This window comes from Felis catus, chromosome X (genome assembly GCF_018350175.1).
Source record: "Felis catus isolate Fca126 chromosome X, F.catus_Fca126_mat1.0, whole genome shotgun sequence".
Taxonomy (NCBI): domain Eukaryota; kingdom Metazoa; phylum Chordata; class Mammalia; order Carnivora; family Felidae; genus Felis; species Felis catus.
The window spans coordinates 60,076,075-60,098,238 of NC_058386.1; the positions used below are offsets into that span (position 1 = coordinate 60,076,075).

At 38.7% G+C, this 22,164-nt stretch overlaps 1 pseudogene; it reads left to right on the forward strand.

The window, feature by feature from the left end:
- Positions 1–15,104: 15,104 nt before the first annotated feature.
- On the forward strand, positions 15,105–16,930 carry LOC101099026 (annotated as a pseudogene).
- Positions 16,931–22,164: the final 5,234 nt, after the last annotated feature.

Sequence of the window (22,164 nt, forward strand, 5' to 3'; positions counted from 1 at the left end):
CCCAATCCTCTATCTCCGAGTTTCCTGCACAAATAACCTACTGACAGGCTCTGGGTTTTCACCACCCACTTCAACCTGATTGATGGCATCCTTCTCAATAAAATTCCTTTGCTTTCCCCCCACAGGCTCCTCTCATCAGCCAGTCCTCTTAGTTGTTCACTGTGTGGTGAGGAGAGGTGACCACTGAATTCCATTGCGCTTTGTCCCCCTACCCTAAACACATATACTCAGGAGGCAATCCTTACCTGGCTTCCCCCTGGCACCACAATCTTGATGCTTCTAATGGGTGGGGTAACCAGGATGGGATACTCTGCAACAGGTACCAGGTGAAAGTTGGTAGAAAATTAAGAAACGACTGAGGTGGATATGGGCCACATGACTGCAGAGCGAAGGGTGCCAAAGGCCTAAGATCTCTTAGACAGTTTCCTTGCTGCTACTGGCACTTCTTTCCTCAAGTGTCACTTCTTCACTTTCACCTTTTATATCCAATCCCTCTCCCCTGCTTTCAGTAGCAGGGGATCAAGGATCTTGGTCTTCTGCAAGAATCTCTCTCTTCTCTGTCTGATGGCAAAGTTGCAAGGAAAAAATACTGTTACAGTGAAAGCTAACTCCTCTGAGTCTAAATTAATCCAAAGTTAAGTTGGGCTATTCCCAAGACCAGGGAAAGGAGGGAATGCTGGCATGGGCAACAAAAAATAAACTATCAGTACTCCATCTTCCTCACCCCAAGTTTAAATATAGAATGTCTCAGCTGATGAGGATTTAGGGATCAGAATCTACATTCTTTATTTTTATAGTTGAGGAAAATGAGGCTCAAAGACATACTCTCACTTGCTTGCTGGGTAGGATATGGTATTTGGGAATAAGCATGTGGAAGTCAAGGTCAGAACGGGGGCCAGAATTCAGGTTTCCAGTTTTCCTATCTAGTATGGTCCTTATTGCCACTGCTGATCTCTGCTTTCTTTAAGGGAAAAATCTGCAGAGTTGGAAAGGGATTAGGCTGTATGGGTGCCAGTTGGCCAAGAAAGAGACAAAAGAGCAACCAAGTAAGTACCTTTCTAGGGTGACACTTTGGGCAAGTGGACAGGTCTTTTGAGATTTGTAGTTCAAGTTTACTGTTGCCCCAATTTTTAAATAAAAATGTCATAATATGGAGCATGCATTCTCTAGTTGCCCATAGCCTCTACAACTCCCTACTGTCTTCTGTCTGGTGACTTAACCCATTTATGTTACATCTCTGACCCCTGGAAAATATTTGATTGGTCAACTAGAGTAACTTGAGGGAAGGGACTAGGCCAAATTCAGTATCTATCACCAAATGGAAATGGTAGGGAGAAAGCATTGGAAATTCCCACCCACATACCTGAAGGTTTATCGTTTTGTGACTGCCTGTCACAACTTTTAAAGACTACACTTGACCTTCAGAAAAAAAATTTATATCATCTGGATATAAATATGTGTATTGTGGAGAGCAGCTGCCAAGAAGGGAATGGAAGAGACAAGGAGTGATTTATTAAGAACTCTCCTTTCTCATGAACCTAGAGGACATTATGCTAAGTGAAAGAATCCAGATACAAAAGAACAAATATACTTTATGTAAGTGATATATAAATACACTTTATATAAATGATACCACTTATATGAGGAATCTAAAATAGACTCATAGAAACAGAGTTTCTATGAGAACAGACTGGCAGTTGCTAGGGGTTGAAGGGAGGGGGAAATGGGCACAAAGTTTCAGTTATGCAAGATGAATAAATCCTAGAGATCTACTGTGCAGCATAGTGCCCAGAGTTAACAATACTGTATTGTATTTGCTAAGAAGGTAAATCTTATATTAGCTTACCACAAAAACATAATAAGAGGATGGGAGGAAAGTTTTGGAGGTAATTGATATATGTTTATGGAATAGACTGTGGTGATGGCCTCATGGGTGTATATCTATCTCCAAACTCATCATGTTGCATGCATTAAATATGTACAGATTTTTGTGTGTCAATAATACCTCAGTAAAATAGTTTTTAAAAAGTGGTAAATAAGGTGGGGCGGGGAGGGAACTGACCTCATTCCTCTTAAAATTCCTGCCTGGGTTTCTTATTGTGGTGAGAGTACAGCCAAAGGGCATACCTACAATCTGAACTGCTTAGCACAATAACAATATGATATTATAACTCTGTGGCACTTTAGTTTGAAATGTTATCCTTTTCTTACATGTATAAATACTCTCATTTATCTTAACTAATATATAACCCTGTCAGTTAGATGGAGCAAAGAGGAGGAAACATGTTCAGAGAGGTTATTTGTCTAAGGTCATAAATATGTGAATAGCCAATAGGCTCCCAGCTTTACTCCTGACTTCTAGTCTGACCCTTTCTACTATACTAAGCTGATATTTTTCTGGAAGTGTTTCATTTGTGAGTATGTCTTGTCTTCACAACGAGTCTATGAATGTTTGGAAGGCAGGGATCACATAGTACTCACCTCTGTATTCCTTGAAGCAGCAACCATAGAGTCTTGCATGAAGCACTCAATTAGTTCTGGTTAATTGGTTAGCCAATATATCCACTCTGTCTTGTTCCCAATATGGGATATCATTTATCTGTAACTTCTAAGTGTCCATTTTTAATCTTTAATTTTAATAAACTTTTGCTGGGTGTAAAAATACATTTGCAAGGCACTCTGCTAGGCCCTGCTCTGGAAATTAAAACTGTAAGTAAGCTAGCGTCTCTGTACTCAATTAGCTTAAAGTTTTGTTAGAGGTGCCAAAAGGCAGGAGAAATAGAGGGATAAAAATAAGAGAAAGGCCCTAGGACCCTGTCCTCTCTCTTCATTCCAAGTATCAGGTCGGGCTCATTTGTGCAAGTTACTATGATCACAGGACAAGTTTAAGTTTCTATCAAAATTATTGTCTTTCTAGAAATGAGCTATTTTAGATCTAGGCTTTGTCTTTCCTGGGGAATGGAAGTGAGGGGCTGAGAGAAGACATGGTCTCAAATCAGTGGTAGAATGTTCTGAGGACAACCTGGCCAAATTTACCATGGAGATAGGCTTATTCTTCTGAAAGCAAAATTTGCCCCTGTTGTGGTTATTCTATCTAAAATGGCTACTTAGAGTGAGTACTTCATGAGCAGGGGATACGTTCTTCTCCAAGAGGCCTCAGTGCCCTTTACAAAACAATTTACCACCATTTTCCTTGCCTCTCCTGACCCTGATTAATGTATTCACAAAGTCTTAACTGAGCACTGAGCCAGGTAATATTATGGGAAATACAGAGATTTAAAACTGTAGACTCTTCAAACTTTCACTTTTTGCAAATAACATGATACTGTATATGGAAAACCCAAAATATTCCACCAAAAAACTGCTAGAACTGATCCATGAATTCATCAAAGTCGCAGGATATAAAATCAATGCACAGAATCAGTTGCATTTCTATACTCAAATAATGAAGCAACAGAAAGAGAAATCAAGGAATCGATCCCATTTACAATTGCACCAAAAACCATAAAATAAGTAGGAATAAATCTAATCAAAGAGGTGAAAAATCCATACACTGAAAACTATAGAAAGCTTATGAAAGAAATTGAAGAAGAAACCAAAAAAAAAAAAAAAAAAAAAAAAAAGGAAAAATACTCCATGCTCCTGGATAGGAAGAATAAATATTGTTAAAATGTCAATATTACCCAAAGCAATCTACATGTTCAATGCAATCCCTATCAAAATAACACAAGCATTCTTGACAGGACTAGAACAAACAATCCTAATATTTGTATGGTACCAGAAAACACCCCGAATAGTCAAAGCAATCTTGAAAAAGAAAACGAAAGTGGGAGGCATCACTATCCCGGACTTCAAGATGTATTACAGAGCTGTAATCATCAAGACAGTATGGTACTGGCACAAGAACAGACACTCAGATCAGTGCAACACAATAGAGAACCCAGAAATGGACCCACAAATGTATCGCCAACTAATCTTTGACAAAGCAGGAAAGAATATCCAATGGAATAAAGACAGTCTCTTCAGCAAGTGGTGCTGGGAAAACTGGACAGCGACATGCAGAAAAATGAACCTGGAACACTTTCTTACACCATACACAAAAATAAACTCAAAATGGATGAAATACCTAAATGTAAGACAGGAAGCCATCAAAATCCTCGAGGAGAAAGCAAGCGAAAACCTCTTTGATCTTGGCCACAGCAACTTCTTACTCAACACGTCTCCAGAGGCAAGGGAAACCAAAGCAAAATTGAACTATTGGGACCTCATCAAAATAAAAAGCTTCTGCACAGCGAAGGAAACAATCAGCAAAACTAAAAGGCAACCGACAGAATGGGAGAAGATATTTGCACATGACATATCAGATAAAGGGTTAGTATCCAAAAATCTATAAAGAACTTACCAAACTCAACACCCAAAAAACAAATAATCCAGTGAAGAAATGGGCAAAAGCCATGAATAGACACTTCTCCAAAGAAGACATCCAGATGGCCAACCGACACATGAAAAAATGATCAACGTTGTTCATCATCTGGGAAATACAAATCAAAACCACATTGAGAGACCACCTCACACCTGTCAGAATGGCTAACATTAACAACTCAGGCAACAAGAGATGTTGGCAAGGATGCGAAGAAAGAGGATCTCTTTTGCACTGCTGCTAGGAATGCAAGCTGGTGCAGCCACTCTGGAAAGCAGTATGGAGGTTCCTCAAAAAATTAAAACTAGAACTACCCTATGAGCCAGCAATTGCACTACTAGGTATTTATCCAAGGGATACAGGTGTACTGTTTCGAAGGGACACATGCATCCCAATGTTTATAGCAGAACTATCGACAATAGCCAAAGTATGGAAAGAACCCAAATGTCCATCAATGAATGAGTGGATAAAGAAGATGTGGTATATATATGTATATAATGGAGTATTACTTGGCAATCAAAAAATGAAATCTTGGGGTGCCTAGGTTGCTCAGTTGGTTAAGCATCCAACTTTGGCTCAGATCGTGATGTCGCAGTTTGTGAGCTCGAGTCCTGCATCATCAGGCTCTGTGCTGACAGCTTGGAGCCTGGAGCCATCTTCGGATTCTGTGTCTCCCTCTCTCTCTGCCCTTCCCCCTCTTGCACTCTGTCTCTCTCCCTCAAAATAAACGAATGTTAATAAAAACATTAAAAAAGAAAGAATGAAATCTTGCCATTTGCAACTACGTGGATGGAACTAGAGGGTATGAAATGAAGTGATATTAGTCAGTCAGAGAAAGACAAATATCATATGACTTGACTCATATGAGGACTTTAAGATGCAAAACAGATGAACATAAGGGAAGGGAAGCCAAAATAATATAAAAACAAGGAGGGGAACAAAACATAAGAGACTCTTAAATATAGAGAACAGAGGGTTGCTGGAGGGGTTGTTGGAGGGGGGATGGGCTAAATGGATAAGGGGCTCAAGGTATCTACTCCTGAAATCATTGTTGCACCATGTGCTAACTAACTTGGATGGAAATTATAAAAAATAAATAAATTATAGATAATAAATAAATAAAACTAAAAAAATTTTAGACTCTTAAGCCCTTTCTGATCTAGAGGGAGAAAAGACTAAAGTGAATAAAAAATAGGTTCCACACAAAGCAGATGTATTCCAAGAACAAAATGAGTGGTACTGATAGTTCATATTATAGTTCCGAGACGGGAAAGATTCTGTGGTCACAAAAGTTTTCAAGACTAAAGTCTTAAAGGATGGGTAACATTTAGAGTGGTAGAAGAAGGGAGGCAGGCAAGGGCAGCCCAGGCAAAACTCAAGATATACAGTATGGCTATGTTGATATACTATGTAAACTGCTTTTAGGTAAAGTAGAGGGAGGGTAGTGAGAAATGAAGCTGGACCAGACATAGGCACACAGGAATGGTTTGATCTAACTAAAGAGCTGGGACTTTAATCAGGAAGCAATGGCAGCTGTTTGGTATTTACAGCCTTGACTGCACTGTCACTTCTATACGTTCCAGCTCCTCTACTGGATTCTAAGCTACTTCAAGATGAGAATGGTATCCTATATTTTTATAACTCCAGAGTGCTTGGCAGTGTAAATGAAGGGCCCTGAGATAATGCGGTGGAGTTGGCAGTTGGTTTATGAACTGAATTCCTGATTTTGTTTATATGTTAAATCAGGTGTATGAGACGAAAAAGGTCACACTATCCACTTGAAAATTCAAGATAAGTAAAAAACAACTGAAAACTTGAGATGAACTTGAGTGAGAGAGAGAGAGGTCCTCTGCCTTTTATGAAATCAAGGCCTCTTTAGGGAATGGCAAGTGTCCTCGAGGAATTCAAGTTTTGCTCTCAAGGCCCTAACTAAAGGTAATAAGAGAGGTCTTATGACTTGTTCTCCTTAAGTGCTTGTGAACTGTTATGCAAAGTTATTGTAGGGCAAATAGCCTCCCTGCAACCTCTAAAATTATATTTTGTACAGTCTCTAACTTACAAATGTTTGATTCACAAATGGCACTTTCAGGCACCTGGGCGGCTCAGTCAGATGAGCATCCGATTCTTGATTTTGGCTCAGGTCACCATCTTGCTGTCATGGAATTGAGCCCCATGTTGGGCTCCATGCTGAGCGGAGCCTTCTTGGGATTCTCTCTCTATCTCTCTCTCTGCCCCTCCCCCACTAGCGCATATGTGCGCACATGTACACATGTGTGCTCTCACTCTCAAAATAAATAAATAAACGTTAAAAAACAAAACAAAAAACAAATTGCACTTTCATGCAAACATCTACTGCCATCTCTGCCCTTCCCCACCCGTACTTACTTCCCTGTTCTCCAAGGCCTCTGATAGCACTGCAGTTGAGCCACTGAGAAGAAAATAAAATAAATGTTCAGAAAATCTGTAGGAGGAAGAAACAAAGCTGAAATAAATAGGAACAGCTTAGGGGACATAAAGAAGGTAGAAGTAAGCTCCCAAATAGGTCTTGCCTTTTTCCCCAAAATATCTTTCATCAATGGCCTGAATTATTCTCATGAATTTGTTATACTGCCTGAAAATAAACTATATGGAATCACATTTAGATTAATAAGCACCTTCTTTCTATGTATACAAATACCTCTAGGAGAGTTAGAGAAGCTACTAGACTTTTACTTATTAGTATTGCTGTGCCAAATAATGACCCATTACCTACAGGCTAATAATTAGCTTACTTTGCCTCATGGCACATGAATATTAGGATACCTGGAACTGGGAGTTTGGGTTATGGTAGAGAGGGTAGGTCACTCTGTGAGGCCTAGCAGACTTTAGTGGTATGGTAGGCAGAAATTTAAGATGGCCTCCTAAGATTCCTGGGTTCCTTGTGTACACACACCTTCTCCCAGTTATTTGATCAAACACTGATCTAGTACTGCTGTGAATGGATTTTGCAGATGAAACTAAAGTCCTAAATTGCTTGACCATAAAATAGAGAGATTACGTGAGTGGGCCTGATGTAGCCAGTGAGATCTTTCTTTAAGAGTAGAAAGTTTTCTCCAACTAGTGACAGAACAGGAAGCCAGAAACTTGAAGTACTAGTGGCATTTGATGCATAAGAAGTTTTTGTTGTTGGTTTGAAAATAGAGGAGGATAAATGAAAAGAAATGTGAGTAGCCTCTTGGAGTGGAGAGTGAGTAGCCCCTGACTGACAGCTTGAAGGAAAATAGGGACCTCAGTTGTTTCCTTAACAACCTGACTGCACATGGAAGACCCTGAGGCCCAGATGAGAACTGTAGCCCTGGGCAATAACCTTTATTTTAACCTTGTGAGGCCTGAGCAGAGGATTCAGCTAAGCTATACCAGACCCCTAATCCATGGGAACTGTGAGATAATAAACAGCTGCTACCTTAAGCCACTAGGTTTATGTTATTTTGTTATGTTAGCAATAGAAACTGGTACAAATGTGATCTCCCTAGGATTAATCTGAGGATTTTGGCACCCAAGAGTCTGGAAAGAGGAGCTCTATAAAGCAAGGGGCTACAAAAAAACAAACTTACCTATTTGAATATTTTGCTGATGGACTGGCTTTCTGTTCAAGAAAGGGAAGCTAACTCACTTCCTTCCCTCCCTCTATACTCCATACCATAAGCAGGACCTTCTTCTTCTAAGACCCAAGGCTCAGATCAGTCCTGTTATCGCTATGGTTCAGTTCTACAAAAGTTAAACAGATTTTTACGGTCTGGCCAGAGAACTTAATTACTATGTATAATGTTGTTTCTATGGGAAAATACACTCTTCTTTTTAAAGTTTATTTATTTTTTGAGACAGAGAGAGAGCACATGCGCATGCATGCACATGCAAGCAGGAGAGGGGCAGAGAGAAAGGGAGAGAAAGAGAATCCCAAGGGGACTCCACATTGTTAGCAGAGCTGAACACAGGGCTTGAACTCACAAACCGTGAGATCAAACCTGAGCTGAAATCAAGAATCAGATGCTTAACCGACTGAGCCACTCAGTCACCCTGGGAAAATGCATTCTCAGTTCCCAAGAACTTAAAATCAAGTTTTTGGAACAAAACCCACTCATTCTAAAAATGGACTGTACTCATTTTAATAGAATATAAAGCTGTAAGCCAAGGGGGTATATATATCTGTAGAGCACAAAGCACCTGAGAGCTGGTATTTGGGAGTGTGAAGGGGAGAGGAGGAATCAGTCTTTTAGCAAGGCCATATATATAGTGTAGTGTATCATGGATCTAGACCCTAGTTGCCTGTGTTTAAATTCTAGCTCTGCCACTTGCCAGTTGTGTGACTTTAGTCAAGTTGCTTAATTTCTCAGTGCCTCCTGCTCTCCATGTAAATAATGGGATAAAAGTACCATCTCATAGGGTTTCTGAACAAATAAAAGAGCAGATATATGTAAAGCTCTTAGACTAATATCCAGCACACAACATAAGTGTTAGTTATTACTATTATAAATCCTCAGAAACTTTTTTATAGTCTCTTTTGCTTCAGCTTCTTTAGACATACCAGTTAATTTAAATCAGTTCAGGGCTGCCTGGCTGGCTTAGTTGGTGGAGCATGCAACTCTTGATCTCAGTGTTGTAAGTTTGAGCCCCACGTCGGGTGTAGAGATTACTTAAAAACAAAATCTTGGAAGAAAAATATCTAAATCAGTTCATCTCTTAAGCTTTAGTTATTTTAGCATACAGGAATTTACAGTCTTGGAATATTAGGACCATCTTTAAACCATTCCACCTAAGGCCAAGTTATGATGTTCCTTTTATGTAAACCAAATACTATCTACCTCAGTAGAGGCCTTATGTCTTTCTGTGTGGTCATCAATGAAGAGCAATTCTTGTTTGTTTACTCGTTTTAAGTAGAAGAGTGTAAAAGTGAGGAGACCAAACCTGGAGATGACTTTTAAGACCTCAGTCTTTAGGGTATACCTACAATCTAAGTTTAAAGTGTGACAGAGAGAGACAGAGCATGAGTGGGGTAGGGGCAGAGAGACAGAGGGAGACACAGCACCCAAAGCAGGCTCCAGTCTCCCAGCTGTCAGCACAGAGCCCCATGCGGGGCTCGAACCCACGAACCACGAGATCATGACCTGAGCCAAAGTCCAGCGCTTAAACGACTGAGCCACCCAGGCGCCCCTCCTTTGTCCCTTTCAAGTGTTGACTGTGGTTTTGGAAATATACAGGAAAGCAGATCTTGAGGGGTGTGAGGGAGGACAGAAAATTAAACCCATCCCGTTGTACCTACCTCTTATTGCTCCAGCACTGTATGCCAAGGAGAATAGGCAAGCCCCTGTGTGTGAGAGGTTGCAGGATATAGTGAAAAGATTATGAAACCTGAATTCTAGTCCTAACCACCATTTAGTATAATCTCAGTTTCTCATTGGTAAAATGAGAATAGCAATCTCTGCTCTAAAAGGTGAAATGATTGTTGCGAACATCCAGTGAAATCATGGGTGTGAACATGCTTGTAAACTGTAAAACACTGTGCAAACCTCAACACTTCCCCTCCTCTGTGCACTATCTCATGTGTTTATTACAATACTTGGCACTATACAAAATCAAGTCTTTACTGGTCTATCTCACCTACCAGTTATGAAGTCAGTGAAGGTATGGAACTTGTCGGTCCTTTTCACTGCTATACCCCAGTATCTAGCCCAGAGCCTGACACAAAGTAGGTAGGTATTCAATAAATATTAAATTGATCATAAGAAATTCATATTTAAAAAGGCAGAGTTTGCTTTTATGGCCCTCAATATTTTTTTCCCCGGACTTCAGTTTCCTTCAGTGCTCCTTCAATTTCAGAGCCCTACTGTCTGGCACTTTCCTATTTAAAAATGCTCTGGGGAAAATAACCAATAACTTTACTTACAAGATGTCAATCACTGGGATATTTTCCTCTTCCTCTTGAGGAATTAGCATTCTATTTTATTTTATTTTTATTTAAAATTTTTTTTAATGTTTATTTTTGTGAGAGAGAGAGAGACAGAGTGCAAGTAGGGGAGGAGCAGAGAGCTCTGAGCTGTCAACACAGAGCCCGACGCAGGGCTCAAACTCACAAACTGCAAGATCATGACCTGAGCCAAAGTTGGAAGTTTGACTGAGACACCCAGGCACCCCACATTCTTTTCAAAAAATATTTTATTTTGGGGGAGCTGGGTGGCTCAGTTGGTTTAGCATCCAACTCTTAACTTTGGCTCAGGTCATGATCTCATGGTTTGTGGGTTCAAGCCCCACATAGGTCTCTGCACTGTTAGTGTGGAGCCTGCTTGGGATTCTCTCTCTCCGTTCTCTACTGCTCTCTCCATCTCTCTCTCTCTCTCTCTCTCTCTCTCTCTCTCTCAAAATAATTAAATAAATAAACTTTAAAAATAAAATGAAATTTAAAATGAAATAAATATTTTATTTTTAAGTAATCTCTACACCTAACATGGGGCTCAAAAACAACCCCGAGATCAAGAGTCCTATGCTCCACCAACTGAGCCAACCAGGTGCCCCAAGGAATTAGCATTCTAATAGGAGTGAAGAACTTAGGCTAATCTCTAATGGTTGGAACTTCAGGCAATTGTGGGCAATATATGAGTTTATGCAAGAAGCCTTTGGGAGTCACTGATTTCCAGAGCCAGGTAGGGTGAAATATGGCACTTACCTTGAATGCAAAATTTAAGAGAGCATCAAAATGCCAGTAATCAAGATGATAATATTTTAATATTTGTTTGCTTTTTTGGTTTTATTGAGATACAATTTACATATCATAAGTCTTACTCATTTAAAGTACACAATACAGAGGTGCCTGGCTGGCTCAGTTGGTAGAGCATGTGACTCTTGATCTCAGGCAGGGTTATAAGTCCAAGCTCCATGTTGGGTGTAGAGTTTACTTAAAATAAATAAATAAATAAATAAATAAATAAATAAATAAATAAATAAATTCATTAAAAAATAAAGTGCACAATATAATAGTGTTTATTATATTTACAGAGCCATGCAGCCATCACCATAATTTACTTTTAGTACATTTTCATTGCCCCAAAAGGAAACCTTGTACCCACTGAGTCGGTTCCCATTCCCCTTAAGCCCTAACCTCTCTCCTCCCAGTCCTAAGTAACCACAAATATTTGGTGTCTCTATAGGTTGGTCTATTCTAGACATTTCATGTAAGTGAAATTATAAAATATGTGGTGTTTTGTGATTAGCTTCTTTAACAAATTAAAGTATGCTTTCAAAATTCATCTATTGTGTAGGTGTACATTGTGTTTATCCATTCATTAGTTGATGGACATTTGACTTATCTCCACTTTTTTTAAGTTTATTTATTTATTTTGAGAGGGACAGAGACAGTGTGAGTGGGGCAGGGTCAGAGAGACGGGAAGAGAGACAGAATCCCAAGCAGGCTCCGTGCTGTCAGCACAGAACCCAATGTGGAGCTTGAACCCACAAAGCTGTGAGATCATGACCTGAGCTGAAACCAAGAGTTGGATACTTAACTGAACTCCTCAAGAGCTCCCCCCCCCGACCCTTTTCGACTATTATGAATAATGCTGTTATGAACAAGTTGTTGTGTGGACATGTTTTGTGTGGACACGTGTGGGCATACGTAGGAGAACTGTTGGGTCATATGTTAACTCTAGGTTTAACTTTTTGAGGAACTGCCAAACTATCCCTCATTTTACATTCCCACCAGAAAAAATATATATGAGGGTTTCGATTTCTTCACATTTTTGCCAATGCTCATTTTCATTTTGGTTACAGTCATTCTAGTAGGCATGAACACAGGAATGCAATATTTTTTTAATTAAAATTAATGCAAAAGTCGATGATGAACAAAATATTGAAATTTTTAATAAAGATGGAACCTGTAGTGCTGTGCTGAGCCATATTAGAGCCTGAGAGGTAAAAGGAAATATGTGTGTTCCCATACACTTGTTTCTATTTCTTTTGAATGGCCATGAAAAAAAACAACTTTGAAAGTACACTTTATGAATGTGAAAAGATATGAATATTCTTCCTGAATTTGAAAATAAATTAAACAGAAAAGTAAATAAATTGGAAATTTACAAATCAACAGATAAGAGCATCAATTATTATGGAGAAAGCACATATCAAATAGAAATTAAGGAAATTATACATGTCATTATACATAATGAATCATACATAATTTCACATTTGAAATGGAGATATAAAAAAATTAAATGGGGGCGCCTGGGTGGCGCAGTCGGTTGAGCGTCTGACTTCAGCCAGGTCACGATCTCGCGGTCCGTGAGTTCGAGCCCCGCGTCAGGCTCTGGGCTGATGGCTCAGAGCCTGGAGCCTGTTTCCGATTCTGTGTCTCCCTCTCTCTCTGCCCCTCCCCCGTTCATGCTCTGTCTCTCTCTGTCCCAAAAAAAAAAAAAATTAAATGAAGTACCCTAACAATTTTAATTTCTTTTTTAAATTTTATTTTTTAATTTACATCCAAATTAGCATATAGTTCAACAATGATTTCAAGAGTAGATTCCTTAATGCCCCTTACCCATTTAGACCATTCCCCCTCCCACAACCCCTCCAGTAACCTTCTGTTTGTTCTCCATATTTAAGAGTCTCTTATGTTTTGTCCCCCTCCCTGTTTTTATATTATTGTTTCTCTTCCCTTATGTTCATCTGTTTTGTCTCTTAAAGTCCTCATATGAGTGAAGTCATATGTTATTTGTCTTTCTCTGACTGACTAATTTTGCTTAGCATAATACTCTCCACTTCCATCCATGTAGCTGCAAATGCCAAGACTTCATTCTTTTTGATTGCCAAGTAATACTCCATTGTATATATATATACCACATCTTCTTTATCCATTCATCCATCAATGGACATGTGGGTTTTTTCCATACTTTGGCTATTGTTGATAGTACTGTTATAAACAACAGATGTTGGCAAGCATACGAAGAAAGAGGATCTCTTTTGCATTGTTGGTGGGAATGCAAGCTGGTGCAGCCACTCTGGAAAACAGTATGGAGGTTCCTCAAAAACCTAAAAATAGAACTACCCTATGACCCAGCAATTGCACTACTAGGTATTTATCCAAGGGATACAGGTGTGTTGTTTCAAAGGGACATATGCACCTCAATGTTTATAGCAGCACTATCTGAAATAGTTTTAAGGTGCTTGCAAAATTAGAACAACATAAACTATCAACAATTGACTCAAGAAGAAATAAAACATTTGAATATAACTTTAAAAGTGAAAAGAAGAATTAGTAATCCAAGAAAAGCCCATAAAAAGAAGCTTAGGCCCAGATGGCTTCACTGGTTAATTCTACCAAATATTTAGAGAAGAATTAATAGTCCTTTACAAACTCTTCCAAAAAATAGAAGAGGAGGGAACAATTTCTGACTCATTCTCTAAGACCAGAATTACCCTGATACCAAAACCAGAAAAAGACATTAGAAATGAAAACTACAGACCAATATCTCTTATGAATATAAACACAAAAATCTCCAGCAAAATACTACTGAATAGAACCTGGAAACAGATAAAGGGGATCATATGTCATGAAAAAGTGGAATTTATTGTAGAAATACTAGATTGGTTCAACATATAAAAATCAATCACCCTATTAATAGAATAAAGTGCAAAAACCACATGATCATCTCAGTAGATGTATGAAAAAACCTTCAACAAAATCCAAATCTTTTCATGGAAAAAAAAAACGCAACAAAGTAGGAATAGAAGGGAACTTACACAAACTGAAAAAGAGCATCTTTGGTAGACTAGATAATGGCCCCTGTCCTAATCCCTTGAAAGTGTGAGCATGTTACACGGTAAAATAGACTCCACAAAATGTGATTAAGATGTTGAGATGCGGAAATTATGCTGGATTATTCTGGTGGGCCCAATGTAATCACAAGTTTCCTTATAAGAAGGAGGCAGGGGATCAGAGTCAAAGAGAGAAGGTGAGAGATTATAGATGATGCTACACTGCTGGATTTGGAGATGGAGGAAGGGTCCCATGAGCCCAGGGTCCCATACAGCCTCTAGAAGCAAGAAAATGCAAAGAAACAGATTCTTCCCTAGAGCCTCCAGAAGGAACAAAGACCTGCTGACATCTTCATTTTAACTAAGTGCAACTGATTTCATATTTCTGACCTCAGGGAATGTTGAGAATAACTTTGTGTTACTTTCAGTCACTAACTTTGCAGTAACTTATTATAGTGGCAACGGGAAGCTAATACAGCACCAAAAAAATCCTTTCTTTTTTAGATTAGGAATAAACCAAGGATGTTTTCTCTCACCACTTCTGTTAAGCCTTGTAGTAGAGATTCTGTCCAGGGCAATTAGGCAAGTAAAAGAGATAAAATGCAGCCATATTAAGAAAGAAGTAAAACTATATCTACTTTCAAATGACATAATCTTGTACACAGACAATCCTAACAAATCCATAAAAAATACTAGAAGTAGAACTGATAAACCATTTTGATAAGGTTGTACAACAAAACCAATATACAACAATCAGTTGTATTTTCACACATTTGCATGAATAATCTGAAAATGAAATTAAGAAAACAATTTTATTTAAAATAGTATCAAAAACACTTAAGAATAGGCAATAGGTTTGCAGCCAAAACACAAGTGTCATGAAAACCACTGCTAAAACTAAACTAAAATGGGAAAGGAAAAGATTCATATCACCATCATCATCATTGGACATGTAGATTCGGGCAAGTCTACCACTACTGGTCATCTGATCTACAAATGTGGTGGGATCGACAAAAGATCTATTGAAAAATTTTAAGAAGGAGGCTGCTGAGATGGGAAAGGGCTCCTTCAAGTATGTCTGGGTGTTGGATAAAATGAAAGCTGAAAGTGAATGTGGTATCACCATTGATATCTCCCTGTTGAAATTCAAGAGCAGCAAGTATTATGTGACCATCATTGATGCCCCAGGACACAGAAGCTTTATGAAAAACATGATTACAGGGGCACCTGAGTGGCTCAGTTGGTTAAGCATCTGACTTCAGCTTAGGTCATGATCTTGTGGTTCACGAGTTCGAGCCCCATGTAGGGCTCTGTGCTGACAGCTCAGAGCCTGGAGCCTGCTTCCGATTCTGTCTTCCTCCCTCTGTGCTCCTCCCCCGCTCATGCTCTGTCTCTGTCTCTCTCTCAAATATAAATTTAAAAAAACATTTAAAAAAACATGATTACAGACACATCTCAAGCTGACTGTGCTGTCTTGATTGTTCCTGCTGGTGTTGGTAAATTTGAAGCAGGTATCTCCAAGAATGGGCAGCCTGTGAGTATTACCTTCTGGCTTACAACTTGTTGGTGGTAACAAAGTGGATTCCACTGAGCCACCCTATGGCCAGGAGAGATATGAGGAAATCGTTAAGTCAGCCCCTATATTAAGAAAATTGGCTACAACTCCGACACAGTAGCATTTGTGCCAATTTCTGGCTGGAATGGTGACAACATGCTGTAACCAAGTGCTAACGTGCTTTGGTTCAAGGGATGGAAAGTCACCCATAAAATGGCAATGCCAGCGGAACCACACTGTTTGAAGCTCAGGATTGCATTCTGCTACCAACTCGTCCAACTAACAAGCCCTTGCATCTACCCCTTTAGGATACCTACAAAATTGGTTGTATTGGTACTGTCCCTGTGGGCCAAGCGGAGACTGGCATTGTTAAGCCTGGCATGGTGGTTACCTTTGCTTTAGTCAATGTTACAACTGAAGTAAAGTCTGTTGAAATGCACCACAAAGCTTTGAGTGAGGCTCTACCTGGGGACAACGTGGGCTTCAATGTCTAGAATGTATCTGTCAGGGCACCTGGGTGGTTCAGTTGGTTGAGCATCTGACTCTTGGTTTCAGCTTAGGTCATGATCTTGCAGTTTCATGGGTTCGAGCCCCACATCAGGCTCTGTGCTGCCAGCACAGAGCCTGCTTGGGATTCTCTCTTTACTTCTCTCTCTGACCCTCCCCGACTCGTGCTGTCTGTGTCTCTCTCAAAATAAATAAGTCAACTTTTAAAAAAAAGAAAAAGAATGTATCTGTCAAAGATGTCTGTCATGGCAATGTGGCTGCTGACAGCAAAAATGACCCATCAATGGAAGCAGCTGGCTTCACAACTCAGGTGATTATCCTGAACCATCCAGGCCAAATCAGTGCTAGATATGCACCTGTGCTGGATTGTCACACAGGTCACATTGCTTGTAAGTTTGCTAAGCTGAAGGAGAAGATTGATTATCATTCTGGAAAAAAAGCTGGAAGATGGTCCTAAGTTCTTGAAATCTGGTGATGCTGCCATCATTGATATGGTTCCTGGCAAGCCTATGTGTGTTGAGAGCTTCTTTGAGTATCCTCCTCCGGGTCGTTTTGCTGTTCGTGACATGAGACAGATGGTTGCTATGGCTGTCACCAAAGCAGTGGACAAGAAGGCAGCTGGAGCTGGCAAGGTCACCAAGTCTTCCCAGAAAGTTCAGAAGGCTAAATGAATATTATCCCCCGAACCTGCCATTCCAGTCTTTATCAGTGGTGAAAGAATGGTCTCAGAATTGCTTGTGTCAATTGGCCATTTAAGTTTAATAGTAAAAGACTGGGTAATTATAACAATGCATTGTAAAACCTTCAGAAGGAAAGGAGAATATTTTGTGGATCATTTGTGTGTGTGTGTGTGTGTGTGTGTGTGTGTGTGTGTGGCAGTTTTAAGTTACTAGTTTTTAAAATCAGTACTTTTTAATGGAAACAACTTGACCAAAAATCTGTCACAAAATTTTGAAACCCATTAAAACAAAAGTTTAATGAGAAAAAAAAAAACACTTGGGAATAAATTTAACAAAAAAGTACAAAACTTGTACATAGAAAAAAGTACAAAATGTCATTGACAGAAATTTAAGAGGACCTAAATATGTGGGAAAACATTCAATGCTCATGGATTAGAAGACTTAATATTGTTTAGATATCAATACTCCCCCAAATTTTGAACACATTTAACACAATCCCTATAAAAATCCCAGCTTGGGGGCGCCTGGGTGGTGCAGTCGGTTAAGCGTCCGACTTCAGCCAGGTCACGATCTCGCGGTCCGTGAGTTCGAGCCCCGCGTCAGGCTCTGGGCTGATGGCTCAGAGCCTGGAGCCTGTTTCCCATTCTGTGTCTCCCTCTCTCTCTGCCCCTCCCCCGTTCATGCTCTGTCTCTCTCTGTCCCAAAATAAATAAATAAACGTTGAAAAAAAATTAAAAAAAAAATCCCAGCTTGATTATTTCAAAAATTGCCAAGCTGATCCTAAAATTAACATGAAACTACAGGGGCACCTGAGTGGCTCAGTTGGTTAAGCGTCTGAGTCCAGCTCAGGTCATGATCTCATGGTCTGGGGGTTTGAGCCCCACGTCGGGCTCTGTGCTGACAGCTTGGAGCCTGGAGCCTGCTTTGGATTCTGTGTCTCCCTCTCTCTCTGCCCCTCCCCTGCTCATGCTCTGTCTCTGTCCCTCCCTCTCAAAAAATAAACATTAAAAAAAAAAAAAGAAAGAAACTACAAAGGACCAGAATAGCTAAAAATGATCTAGAAAAAGGAATAAAGTTGTAGCATTCGCACCTCATGATTCTAAAACTCACTTCAAAGCTACAGTAAGATTTGTGGTAGAGACATAACATTAGAAATATAAGTAAATAAAATAGAATTGAGAGTTCAGAAATAAAATCTTCACATTTTATGCTCAATTTTCTACAAAGAAAGACTAGTCTTTTAAACATATGGTGCTGGAACAACTGAATATTTACATGCAAAAGAAAGAAGTTGGATCTCTATCTTCCACAATATACAAAAACTAATTCAATTAAAGATCTAAATGTAAATGTGAAAACTATAAAAGTCTTAGAAGAAAACTTAGGTGTATATCTTCATGCTCCTAGATTAGACAATAGTTTCTTAGATATGACATCAAAAGTCCAAGGAACAAAGAAAAAGCAAATTATACTTAATCAAAATTAAAAACTTTTGTCCTTCAGATGACACACCAAGAAATTGAAAAATCCATAGAATAAGAGAAAATATTTGCAAACAATATGTCTGATAATGAACACATATCCAAAAATATATATTCTATTATATATATCATCATTTTATATGTATTTATATCTTACTACTCAACAGTAAAAGTTCAATAACAGTAAAAGATCAATAACATATCTAAAAATATATATTCCATTATATATCATCATCAAAAGTAAAAGATCAATAACCCAATCAAAAAATGGGCAAAGGATTTGAATAGACATTTCTCCAAAGAAGATACATAAATGGCCAATAAGCACATACAAAGATGCTCAACCTTATTGGCCATCAGGGAAATCCAAATCAAAAACACAATGGGATGCTACTTCACACCTCCTAGGCTGGCTATAATTAAAATGACAAATGTTACTGAGGATATGGAGAGACTGGCACCCTGATATATTGCCGGTGGTAATGTAAAATGGTACAGTGCCTTGGAAAACAGTTTGCAACTCTTCAAAGGGTTCAACATTGGGCTACCATATTATCTAGCAGTTCTGGTATATTCCCAAGGAATTAAAAACATGTCCATACAAAAACTTGTTCACAAATGTCCATAGCAACATTATTCAAAAGAGCCAAGAAGTGGAAACAATCCAAACATACATATTGGATGAAAAAATATGTTTTATATCCATACAATGGGATATTATTTAATCCTAAAAGGAATGGAAAAGGAATAAAGTACTGATATATGCTATAACATGCATAAACCTTGAAAATGTTATGCTAAGCAAAAAAAAAAAAAAAGGCCAGAAACAGAAAGTCACCTACTGTATGATTTAATTTATATGAAATTTTCGGAAGGGATAAATCCATAAATACAGAAAATAAATTAGAATTTGCCAGGGACTTGTTTGGGGGCTTGAAGAGGGGATGAGTGATAAGGGGTACAGGGTTTCTTTTTGGGGTGACGAAAATGTTCTGAAATTAGTGGTGAGAGTTACACCAGTCTGTGAGTTTACTAACAACTACTGAATCATACTCTTTGAAATGGTAATTTTTATGGTATCCGAATTACATCTCAAAAAAAAAAAAAAGAGCTTCAAGGCAGGTCAACTTTACACAGAGAAAGTTGTGTGATTTTACATATCTCATGATACATCCTTCATTCTAATATAAATGCCCTCAATGGTTCAAAGTACATTTATAGATTTCTCATTGTTCTTCCCATATCCTACATCATTTAGTACAGTGCCTTGCAAAATGTATGACCTTATTAATCATTTTAGGTGTGAAATGTATGTATTCATCTCCTTAAGTCTCCTACTAAAAAACATTACACAACCTTCATATTTTATTTTTTTCCACTCACCCATAGATTTCCTGAGGCTAAGCATCATGGTAGATTCATTCCAATATTCTCTTTCCACACTCAAACATCACTTTTATTCCCACCTTGTACCTAGTAGAGTGTCTTATACACAAATACTGCTTATAATTCTTTTAAAACTCCTTTTATTTTCTGCTTCCCAACTTGAACCTAATCTTCTTGAGAACCAATACTGGGTTTAACTCACATTTGTATTCTCTACCATCCTCTCTTGAATAGCCCTATTCTTTACATGCAAGTTCTGTTTTTTTTTAATCTCTTCCCAGTTTTTATTTAAATTCCAGTTAGTGTAGTTTTCACTACACTACACATACAGTGTAGTACTGGTTTCAGGAGTAGAACCCAGTGATTCATCACTTCCATATAACACCCAGTGCTCATCCCAGCAAGTGCCCTCCTTAACGCTCATCACCCATTTAGCCCACCCCTCCCACTTCCCCTCCAGCAGCCCTCAGTTCATTCTCTACAGTTAAGATTCTGTTATGGTTTGCTGCCTCCTCTGTTTTTATCTTATTTTATTTTTTCTTCCCTTCCCCTACGTGCATCTGTTTTGTTTCTTAAAATCCATGGGTCAAATCATATGGTTATTTGTCTTTCTCTGACTTATTTTGCTTAGCATAATACACTCTAGTTCCATCTATGTCATTACAAATGGCAAGATTTCATTCTTTTTGATGGCTGAGTAATATTCCAATACATGTGTGTATACATATACATATATATATCATATATCATATATCATATATCATATATCATATTTAAATCACCTTTTCTTTATCCATTCATAATTCAATGGATATTTGGGTTCTTTCCATAATTTGGCTATTGTTGATAGTGCTGCCATTAACATTGGGGTGCATGTGCCCCTTTAAACCAGTATTTTTGTATTCTTTGGATAAATACCTAGTCAGGCAATTGCTGGGTTGTAGGGTAGTTCTATTTTTCACTTTTTGAGGAACCTATATACCATATTCCAGAGTGACTGCACCAGTTTGCATTCCCACCAACAGTGCAAGAGGGTTCCCCTTTTCTCTGCATCCTCACCAACATCTCATGTTTCCTGAGTTGTTAATTTTAGCCATTCTGACAGGTGTGAGGTGGTATCTCATTGTCATTTTGATTTGTATTTCCCTGCTGATGATGTTGAGCATTTTTTCATGTGTCTGTTAGCCATTTGTATGTCTTCTTTGGTGAAATGCCCATTCATGTCTTCTGCCCATTTTTTAACTGGATTATTTATTTTTTGGGTATTGCGTGTGATATGTTCTTTACATATTTACATGTAAGTTCTTAATGAATGAATAAATTATGTTATATCTGTTCTCCCGTTTGCCACATCAAATTGTACTTTTTCCCAACTCATGTTTTAAATGAATGTATTCTAGTCTAATTATGCATGCATCTATCATTTGGACTGTCATTATAGGTTCATGACTCATTTATTTGTCTTAAAAATAAATGCAAAGGTAAGAGAAACTCTTGTCCCAGGGATCATTGCCTGTGCAATTATCTTTGTAAATTCTCTGAGAGTTTGCCAAATATGGCTGAATGATGGTGAAATCCCAACTCTTCTTTTGTCTCTTTGGATTTTATATTGCAGGAAACAATTTTCTTACTTTTGAAACATTTACAATGAGAGAGGAAAACTGGGCTCTCACAGAGAATGGAATAGGAACTGACTGGACCAGGAGTCCAGGAAACCAACAAGATCAGCCTCGAAGAGCAGATATTGTAGCTTGGCCATCAAACTCTGTCTCTGGTGTTTTCTGGAGGCATTTTTCTTGGGATCAAGGAAGTTAGACTAGGAGAAATGTGAATGGTAGAGGCAGGGATATGAAGTTTCTACCTTTGCTATCAATAGAGCTTTTCTCCGCTTAGGTCTCTGGGTCCAGCACCTCTCAATCTGAAACACCACTAAATAAAACAGTGCATCAGGTTTTCCCCCACTAAAATTGACTAGCAGCGTCACAAGCCTATTATTCTTCTAGTAGTTCTTCCTCCTGATTATTTATTTATATGTATTTCTTTAAAATCCAAATGGTCCTGGGGCACCTGGGTGGCTCAGTAGGTTAAGCGTCCAGCTTCGGCTCAGGTCATGTTCTCGCGGTTCATGAGTTCAAGCCCCACGTTGGGCTCTGTGTTGACAGCTCAGAACCTGAAGTCTGTCCTGGATTCTGTGTCTAGCTCTCTGCCTCTCCCATGCTTGCTCTCTCTTTCTCTCTCAAAAAGAAACATTAAAAAAATTAAAATCCAAATGGTCCTTTGTTCCAGGCATAAAAAGTCCTGAGAGTCATCAGAGCAAAACTGCAATAGATTTCACTCAATTTTCTCTACTTTTCTATT